We start from the raw sequence: 11,217 nt of genomic DNA on the forward strand, positions 1-11,217 counted from the left end.
GCTAAATAGTGAGCCACCCTAAAATACAGTGCTTACAGACCTTAAGAATTTATTTTCCTTGCTCAGTAATCCGTGAGATGGTTGATACAGCTTTGCATTGGCCTTTTAAGCCATTTGGGTTTGATCAAAAACTAGAGGTGGGGTTCACATCTACACACCACTCTCCATTCTCCTTGGACCAGTGACAATGAGGGGTATATTCTTGTGACAAATCACAGACTCAACCTGGAGCTGGCACTGTCACTTCCACTCACACCCTGTTAGCTAAAGTCAGCCACAAAATCCAACCCAACATCACTGGGTGGGAAAATAGATTCCAACCATAGTAGCGGGTCATTGCATGGCAAAGGGCACGGATATATAATTCTAATACAGAGAGTGCATAAGGAATTCCAAGCAATAATTCACCACTTTAACACTTTGCTTTAACACTTAGCTTCTCACCATATCATTCACATTGTAAAATCTATCTTTCTTCATTTCCTTCTGTTTCCATCTGCAGAAAATTACAGGAGCCAGTCTCTCTCCTGACAGCTCCTAAATAAATTTATGGGGGAGAGGACAATACACAACACCCCCTATACTACACCTGCACGGGTTCCCATGACTACATTTGCCCATGATTAGGTTACCACCTTTGTTCTCCCTCTTTTCAGCACCATCTGATGAGAGCAGGTTGTTTTTTTTTTTTTTTTTTTTTTTTTTGGCACATTCAACATTACCAGCGTAATTGATGATTTCACACTAGAGACACAGATGCCTAGTATCCTCTATGATTAGAGAAATTCATGAATGACACATGGATTGCAGATTATTTAGGGAAGACGGGATGTTTCAATGTGCCTAGCCTTTAAGAACAATAGATAGAAGGAGAGCTAAACTGTCTCATGCTCAGGGCCCCAGTACTTATCTAAGATGGAGCATAGGTCTGGCTCAGTATGATAGAGTCCCTAAATCTCATCCTTTTATTCTAAAAACAAGGAAATCAATGTTCACAGAAGTGGACTTACTTATCTGGTGGGCAGTCCTGGGATCAGAATTCAGTCTACTGACACCAAGTTTTATAAACTTTACATTAAATGGTCTGTGCCACGATGGATGTGTGCATCATAAGGAAAAAGTGGAGCTTGATGAAAAACTCATGCCTAAGCCGTGGAAACTGAAACAGTTCCAGGGAAACCGTTTTGACTTCTTACTTTCATGATTTAGTAATTAATTGGTAGGTGTCAATAGAGCATAGAAGCTAGATTATTAAATTGTTCTAACTCTTGGCCATGTTTTTGAGTCTGATTCTTCTATTTCAGTGAATTATTTACCCAAATGGTCAACAGGTTTCAGGCAATACTACACATTTTTTAACAGTTAGATGAGGTAGTAGGCAAAAAGGGAAGAGAAACTGTAGTTTTCACATTCACCAAGTCTTCACTGAAATAATAAAAATACTTCTTTTTTAACAGGAGCAACAATAGAAGCTTTCCTGGGGCCTTCAGTCTCAGTGTTTGTCATTATTATGTAAGGAAAAACTTTATAAGCTGCTTTTCTTTAATCCTAAAAGCCCCCATAAAGATGATTAGAATTTACCTTCTTCATCATTTCAAAAAACAGCATTTTCAAATCTAAAAACACTAGGTTTATAAATGACCTGTACTGTTACTACTGTTAGAACAACTGTGTTATGGATTAAATAGACTAGCTGACCTGCGTTCAGAATCACCCTTTATGATAATTTTCATTCTGTTCTCCCACATACTGATGGTTCACGATTTAGTTCTCTCTCAGGTATAGTGGTGTGAAGAGATGGGGCGGGGGGTGGAGAGGGAGGGGAGGCAAGGTAGAATCCATATTCTTGGAATATATTCTCTATTTAAAATTTTTCCATTAATACTTCTTCATTTTAAATTTAAAAAATTTTAAAATTTGTCTTAAATCTTTGCCAACCATTCTTATCTATAATTAAATGTAGCAAATGACAAGACATCAGTGATGATTGGACAAAGGACACATGATATTTAAATGGAAAAATTATTTTCATGGATACATGTGCTCTTGCTTGTGATTTGAAATTACATACATATACTTAACTATATTTCTCACTAGTTGAATGTCACTAAATCCTATGATGGAGATAAATGTCAGTATGTCATGATGTTTTGCAAAATTACCATGCCTTCTAGATGCTCCCCACCTGAGGAAATTTGAAAATCTCCCTGCATAGCAAATAATATCTTCTGAGTTCCAAATAACTAACTGAAAAATGAATCTTTGAAAGGTAACCTGTTCACAATAATGAAGTCTTATAACATTTGTTTGTATTTTCTAGTTTCCAGACTTTCAATTTTCATTACTGCATTTGAGTTCCAATAACATCCCTCTCTTTTATACAGGGCCTGTGGACTATTTCCATTCTCTGGATAAAGAAACCAGAACACAGAGAATTGAAGTGGATCTTTCAATTCCACATAATTAGTAAGTGCCAGAGGTACAATTCAAGGTCTGCCTTTCTGATGCAAATCTAGGGTTCATTCCTACAGATTATGCTATTATTTTATTTATTATGAAAGAAAATAGTGAAAAATGTCCCAAGTACTATATAATAACCAATTCAGTGGGAAAAAATAGCAATATACCAAAAGCAAACACTAAAATCGCCAGATCCCTTTTAATACTTGGAGGTCACAGAACAATTTAAAATAATTTTATCCTTGGTAACATTCTCTCTAGAAATAAAGAGATATTAATACCATGACACAGAAATAGAATATTAGAAGGCTAGTATATTCAGATACCATGTAAAGAAAGAAACACTCTGTAAATGAAGCAATTTTTAAATCTGTAAAAATGATGCAAAGAACATTGCTTTGTTGAATTTTTTAGCAACAAATGTTATCCAACCAATAATTCTGTTCAGCAAGAACTTTCTTTAATTCCTGTTCATACCATAGTCATTCAGCAAGAGGAATGAGGGGAAACTTGACTGTTGTGTGGAGAAGATCTAGGTTAAATTAAAGCTGTATTTTTTATAGTGCTTAGGCAGTATAAAGGCTTTTATAGTGCTTTTAAGCAGTATAAAGATCGAGAAGAAATCTTTCTAACTCTTCTTATCTCTTTTGACCCAAACACGAGTCATGTCATGACCATCTAAACATCACACTGGAGAAGAGATTTGATTCTGACCCCTACCTTTACTTCCCAAGAAATTCAAAGCACTTGTTTAATTCAGTATTTGTTTCTGAAATAATTATGAGGGAACCAGTATGAAGTCTGTTTCAACTATAGATCTTGAACGTTTATTTATATAGAAGTGAATAATTTACTAAACCCTATTGGTTTAAGACAATGTGGAGGTTTCTGTGGAATCTTACAAATACATCTATACCTGTTAAGGCATAAGAAACATTTACCAAGTCAATCAAGTGATGCTGAGAATAAGCAACATTTTGTCTGTCACCCTTAAGAGTTGAGGTCAATTAACGAACTTCTTTATTTCATGAACTTATTTATTCCAAGTAGCAATATTGCAATATTTGTACCAATTGTAAAAGCAATGACATGCCTGAAAATGGAGTTATCAAGAAGTCTCTAAAGCAGAAAACAAAAATTTCTTCTCATTAAGAGACAAAAATATGCTCCAATTCTCTCTCAATATTAATATTTAGTATAAGGAGAAAATTTAAATGACTGACTTGGCTAAAGATAAATCATTTGACACCATTCCATGGATGGCTAAATGGCTTCAGAGAAGGGCCACACAAGATCAGAAGTTCTGCTTCCATGAGGCTGGAGCCACCATAATGGTGAGTCAAACAAACATGGGATACAGGATGTAACGGGGGAACCACCTGGAGATATCCTTGCAGCAGAGGATGGTGAGTAGGACATGGGTCCTAAAAAATACTTTGAGAGAGGATTATCAAGCTTAAATGATCTATACACAAAGGATTCCATACACAGAAGCCATTTAAGTATAAGACAACAAAGAGGATGTTTCTGGATGAACAAAGCATGGAATTTCCCTCCAGAGTCTATAGTATCCCTGAGAAGTTTTAAAAATAGGCAGTTATTACAGGTTCTTTTACTGACATTAGATAGCATTGTCCCTTTTTTTATACACAATGATAAGAATCTTTAGAATCTTTATTAGCAGGAGAGCCAAAGGCTGTTGTCTAGATTTCTAGTTGGACTTATATTCACTTGACTATTGACCAAATGAACATACATGTGAAAGGTCCTTGTAAACAGAAGAATACTATATACATTTAAGAGAATATTATCATTGCAGCACCTGGGTGGCTCAGTTAGTTAAGTGTCTGACTCTTGGTTTCAGCTCAGGTCATGTCTCAGGGTCCTCAGATGAAGCTCCACATCAGGCTCTACACTCAGTAGCTTTAAATTCTCTCTCTCCCTCTGCCCTGCCCCTGCTCACACATGCTCTCTCCAATAAATAAATAAATAAATAATCTTTTTAAAAATGATAATACTATCATTATTAAGATGCCAGTGCTATGGGAATTATTGGCATAGGATGCTATGGGAATTATTGACATAGGAATTATGTGAACATTTTTTTTCTGACGCACTCTTAGTCTATTGAACTCTTAATAAATTCCTTCCCATTATGTGAAACTCTTATGTTGTTTCAGGCTCATTGAGAATGTGATGCCAACTCAGCTCATTCCACTTTATTAATGTTGCAGTGCAATACTGAAGATAGGAAATAATTAGATTTCTGCATGGCTGTTGATGTGGCCTCTCAAGATATTTTCATGAGCAACACAGAAAAATTTGGATTGGTAAATTGGATTCTTAACCATTTGGAAAACGTTACGGTATGACTTATTCAATGGATTACTCTCAGCTTAGAAGTAAGTTTCAGTTGGCTTACCAGCAATAACAAATCTTTATTAGATATCTGTGAGTGCCAGGCACTGTATTTTGTGCTAAGAATATAATGCTAAACAGGATAGGAGTAACCGTTACTCTCAAGAAATTCGGAGGCTAGTTAAAAAGACAGGCAATTACATGAAAAGAAGCACAATAGTTATAAAATATGGTATATGCTGCAAAGGAATCATGCAGGGTAATGGAGATACTCCTTTTCTATATTTAGCCTACCCAAAGATCTGTTCTTGGTCTTGCCACATTGTTTGTTTTTAATAAATTTTTAAATAGCTTTATGGAGATATAATTCACATTCTATAAAATTCACACGTTCAAAGTATAAACTCAATGATTTTTGATATATTCAGAGTTGTACATCTCCAGTGTCAAACCTGGGAATATTTGCATCGCTACAAAAAGAAAATCCAGGGGATCCCTGGGTGGCGCAGCGGTTTAGCGCCTGCCTTTGGCCCAAGGCGCGATCCTGGAGACCCAAGATCGAATCCCACATCGGGCTCCCGGTGCATGGAGCCTGCTTCTCCCTCTGCCTGTGTCTCTGCCTCTCTCTCTCTCTGTGACTATCATAAATAAATAAATAAAAATTAAAAAAAAAAAAAAGAAAATCCATACCCATCATTAGCCACTCCCCATTTCCCTCTCAATTTCTCCAGAAAAACATTAATCTACTTCTGTCTCCATAGAGTTAGCTATTCTGAACAATTCACATAAATGGAATCATACACTATGTGGTCATTTGTGTCTGGCTTATTTCACTTAGCATAATGTTTTCAAGATCCATCCGTGTTGCAGTATGTGTCAGGATTTTATTCCTTTTTAAGACTGAAAATATTCCATTGGATATATATATATATACCATATTTTTTTATCCATTCTTCTCTTGATGAACATTTGTGTTGTTTCCACCCTTTTGTCTATAATGAATATCACTACTTTGAATGTTGATGTACAAATATCTCCATTCCTTCTTATGGCCATGCAATACGTCATCATATGGCTATATTACATTTTATTTATCTATTTGTCAGTTTTTGGACATTGAGTTGTTTTACTTTTTAGCTATTACAAATAATGCCACTATCATCATTCATGGACAAGTTTTTGTGTAGACATATGTTTGTATTTCTTGGATATCCATCTAGGAACAGAATTATAAATCATATTTTAATTTCATGGTTAAGATTTGAAGGATTTGCTAAACTGTTCTTCAAAGCAGGTGCACCAATATACACTCCCATAAGCAATATATGAGGGTTCTAATTACTCTTCATTCTCTCTAATGTTTGTTGTTATCCATATTTTTGGCAATAGCCATTTTAGTGGATGTGAAGTGGTATCTCACTCTGGTTTTGATTTACATTTCCCTAATGGCTTATAAACATGTTTCATGTGCTTTTTGGCCATTTATATAACTTCTTTGGAGAAATGGGCATTCATATCCTTTTCCCATTTTTGAAATCAGATTATTTGTGCTTTTAGGACTAAATTGTAAGAGTTCTTTAAGTACTCTGGTTATAAGTTTATTATTAGCTATATGATTTGTAAATATTTTCTTCCATTGAATAGGTGTCTTTTCCTTCTCTTGATGATATCACTTGTAGCACAAAAGGTTATAATTTTGATGATGTCCAGTAAACCTATTTTTGCTTGTTTTACACATACTTTTGGTCTCACATTTAAGAAACCATTGCCTAATATAAGATGACAAAGATTTGATTATATATTTTCTTCTAAAACTTTTATACTTTAAAATTTTATGTGTAGGTCTATGGTCCATTTTGAGTGAATTTTTTTGTGTGTGCAGTATAAGGTGGGAATGTAACTTCATTCTTTTGCCTGTGGATAACCATTTATAACAACACTGTTTGTTAAAAAGAGTATTCTTTTCCCCCATTCAATTGTCTTGGCACTCTTGTTGAAAATCAATTGACCATAAATGGAAAGGGTTATTTATGGGCTCCCAATTTTATTCTATTGATTTATAGGTCTATCCTTATGCCAATACCACACTATCTTGATTACTGCAGCATATAGTGTACATTTTTATTTATTTATTTATTTATTTATTTATTTATTTATTTATTTATTTATGTTAGTCACAGAGAGAGAGAGAGAGAGAGAGAGAGGCAGAGGGAGATGCAGGCTCCATGCACCGGGAGCCCGACGTGGGATCTGATCCCGGGTCTCCAGGATCGCGCCCTGGGCCAAAGGCAGGCGCCAAACCACTGCGCCACCCAGGGATCCCAATAGTGTACATTTTTAAATCAGAAAGTATGAGTCTTCCAATTTTGTTCTTCTTTTTCATTATTGTTTTGACTATATTCCCTTGCATTTCTAAATAAATTTTGGGATCAGCTTGTCAATTTCTGTAAAAAGCCAGCTAACAATTTGATTGTGATTGTGTTGAATCTGTAGGTCAGTTTGGGGTATAGTGTCATCTCAACAGCATTAAGCCTTCTGATCCATGAAACTGAGATGTCAAAAGACTACATAGTCATATTTAGGTATTCTTTCATTTATTTCAACTATCTCTTGTAATTTTCAGTGTACAAAATTTTCCCTTCTTTTCTACACTTATCTTCAGTATTTAAAATTTTTTTAAGATATTATAAATGGTAAAAAAAAGAAAGATATTATAAATAGTAATGTTTTCTTTTTTTAATTTTTAGAATGTTCACTGGTACTAAATAGAAATACAACAGATTTTTTTGCATATTGATCTTATATCTTACCACCTTGTTGAACTTGCTTATTTATTTTAATCATGTTTTAGTGGCTTTCTTAGGAGTTTTTTATAGCATATATTGACCATTTTTAATCTTTAATTAGTGGTACACATATAGAAAGAAAAAAGATTTAAGGGATCATGAGCAAATATTTGAAATAAACTATTTTTTGTCTCTTTATAGATCAATTTTATAATCAACAAATACATACAATGTAAAGGAAAATATATTTGGACTGAAAGTAAAAAGAAAGATTCTAATAAGTATAGCTGTCCTTGTGAGATAGTGAGCATTCAATAACCAATGGTGTTCAACCAACAGTGCAACTGATCAGGTGTTACAGAAGGAAGGTAATGTCAAAATTGGCTGACCTGCATGATTCCTAGATTTTTGCCAATTTTAGATGTATACTATTGATTCATTCTGCCCATCTTTGGCTACTTTTATGTAGATGTTTAAACAGAGAGATGTGGAAAGGATGGGTAAGAGCTATCTCACAATAAAATCAAGACCACAATGCTCTCCTCTAACTTTTTGGAGTACAAAAGTAGGTTTCTATTCTCAATCCTGTACAGACTAGGCTATAGTATGTCAGGACATCTTAAATTTTTCAGGAGCAATTCATCCCCTGATAAGAAGCATTATCAGGCATCAAAGGCAAAAGAATACTAATACTATGCTTCCCCTTTCAAAGTGCTTTCATTCTTAAAATATATCCATGAATTTCCAAAATGCAATAACCCCTACTCTGCAAGGAAACATTGGCTTAACCTTACAATTTGGCTATATTTAACTTCCACCATGTGGAACAGTTGTGGTTTCACAGTGCAAAAAACAGAAATGGACTCTTAAGCAAAGGAAGGTGATTGGGAAATTCAGAGTCCCACAAAATTGATAAAAATCAAAGGACCAGATTGTAAATGGAGCACAAAAGGGCTAGAAACTGGAAACATATAATATCTCACAGAAAAATCTATCTGACGATTTCTCCATAGTTGCCACCATAAATAATTCTATCCAACCATTGTTCCTGCCCTTGGTTCACACTATCAAGATTTGAAGTCCTGGAAGAAAACACCCTGTCAGTCAAGATTAAGTCATATACCTACCTCATTGAAACACAAGGAGGAGGAGAAGACTGCCACAGTCCTCCCAGCTCCATAGTTGAAGGCATGAAGAAGGAATCATTCTCCTACCAAAAGACACAGAGTAAGGGAGAGGTAACTCTCCAAGGAGAAATCGGGATACTATCAGATTTTGATGTTGGGCAGTCAGTCAAAGAAAGTCAAATACTCTCTCCATACAAGCAATGCAGTTGTTGATTTTATTTAAAGCCTACTTTAATTTTAATCCTGGCAGCCTCAGAAATCAAAATTTCTCTTATTGAGGCACTGTGCCACCCATTTTTGTTTGTTTGTTTACAATACAAAGAAATAAAGCCAAGGTTTTTGCCCTGAAAATGTCTGTGGAAGAGCTTTGTCTTTACAACCCTTGCCCCAGTGTGAACCAAGTGACCTAGTTTCTGTTTTAGACCATTATTTAAAAATCTGACTGCTTCAATGTACTAATGAGGCATCATTATCTGAGTGCTGTTTTTCAACTGTCCTGGTTTCTCCTTTGTATTACTACTGTCATCTCTTGGCCTAAATATTTTTTATACTTAATGATGCCTTAGCTCTTGTATCCCTAGGCTTTTCAAGAAAGGCAGTTATTTTAAAAATTGAATAAGTAAGTCTTTCTGAACTTTTAATTTCTAGCTCAGGGCTAGAACTATTAGAAAATTATCTCCTTTCAGTTCAAAGTAAATAGGATATAAAGTTTAATCATTTATTTAATATAATTCAGAATATAAAGGATCAACATAACATAAAATCACTTTTTTATTGTTCCTTAGAATCACAATTAAGAATTCATTTTTTTCCCTTTAACTTTTGAATAAGAAGAAAAGGCTTTGCAATTTCCAAAGCTGAAGTCTCATGAATCATGACTTAAGCCAGTTTGCTCAGCACCACACAGGACTGTGACTCATCTCTTGTCTTTATTTCATGCTGTGATTTTTGAAGAAAGTACAGGTTGGTTAATAGATTCCATTTAGGTAGAGGATTAGAGCACCAACCAACTAAGGCCAATATAATCACTGTTTTTGTCAGCTCTCTTTTCTTTCCTTGACAACTACTAATAAGAGGAAGATGGCTCATTATTTCCATTGGTTAAATTACTATTTAACTTTGTAAGGAGTTACTATTGGGGCCAAATTTGATTAATTATCAATAGCCTCCACAATGCTACTTTTTCATTTAGCTTGCTATCGTGAACTAATAGGAATTCAATAAATGTATTCATAACAGAAGGCATTTGTAATTTCAGTGAATATAATTTTGAAGGAAGTAATGGAAACTATATGTAGAGTGAGTGCAATGATCAAGAAAATTATATACTCCTTGTTCTTTTGGTTTGTTTATATCTGTCTTCATTTCAGAAAGCATTTATGTATGGTGCCTCTGTGGCTATAACTAACAATCAGAATCCTTATACAGTAAGCGTGACTAGAACCGTTCATATTGTCTTTGGAAACAAGGATTAAAAATATCCATCAGAGCCAATTAATTCCATATTGAAGTAAATACTTAAAAGGCTATTGCCTTAGACCTGGATAAGTACCCAAAGCTTTACTACTGTCAGGCTCCTTCCCTTCTGCCTCTTTGCAAGAAACAAGCAAACCAAACCATGTTCAGCTTTCTCAAAGCACATTTTCCAATCACTAGCTTAAGTAGGCATTATCTGAGTTTTGTTATCTTACAAATATAAAAATATTTTGAATCTCGAGATATGTACATTAGCAATCAATTATCCAACTCTATTTATATATGAAATCATTTTAAAATGAATTTTTGAACAATCACTTTATATTTTAACTTTAGTTTTGCCTACCTTACTTTACTCAGGTATCTGGCTCTGTTTCTGAGAGTAATTTCCAGGGGATCTATGGCAATCAGATTTTATGTCATGGTGGCCAATGAAAAGAGGATATGTCCAAATACATCAATAGGATTGCCCAGGGAAGGCATTAGCTACAAAATGGCTTAACCCTGATATTGTTTTGTTCCAACTGTACTCTCTCCCCAGCAACCTGTGTTTCCCTATTCAAAAAAGGTATATTTTTAGGTTAATTATTTCTGCTAACTAAATTCCTTGATTGTATACCAAATTTAAACTCATATAGGTGATGCTCTCTTGAAGACATCTGAGGTTACACTAAAACAAGAACTTGCAGAGATAATAATACCAACTAGAATCCGAAAATTTACTGCATAGTCTACAGTGGTTTACTGCATAGTCTACAGTGGTTTTCACGTATACTATGCTACTTCATACTCTTGAATCACATAAGATTATTTAAATTAGCCATCTTTTACAAATGAGAGGTTTGAGGCTCAGATAATCATAGATAGGAATGTACATGTTATGCACTTAAGTATAATCTCTTACCAGGAGAACCCAAAAGTTATGTTGGAATATTTTTAAAAAATCTATCTCACAGGTGAAAGCTCTGCAGATAATACACACTTATCATCACCCATCAGTGAGATAGGTT

At 34.6% G+C, this 11,217-nt stretch overlaps 1 long non-coding RNA gene across 2 annotated transcripts; it reads left to right on the forward strand.

The window, feature by feature from the left end:
• The first annotated feature begins 1,455 nt into the window (after positions 1–1,455).
• On the forward strand, positions 1,456–9,069 carry LOC111094442. Of its 2 annotated transcripts, none has more exons than XR_005385004.1 (6): positions 1,456–1,512; positions 2,385–2,466; positions 4,641–4,826; positions 7,312–7,400; positions 7,806–7,972; positions 8,618–9,069. It is a non-coding gene; the product is annotated as an uncharacterized LOC111094442 (long non-coding RNA). The 2 variants fall into 2 exon arrangements; XR_005385005.1 differs by having other exon boundaries at positions 4,695–4,826.
• Positions 9,070–11,217: the final 2,148 nt, after the last annotated feature.

The sequence above is a fragment of the Canis lupus genome, chromosome 37, assembly GCF_011100685.1.
Source record: "Canis lupus familiaris isolate Mischka breed German Shepherd chromosome 37, alternate assembly UU_Cfam_GSD_1.0, whole genome shotgun sequence".
Classification (NCBI taxonomy): domain Eukaryota; kingdom Metazoa; phylum Chordata; class Mammalia; order Carnivora; family Canidae; genus Canis; species Canis lupus.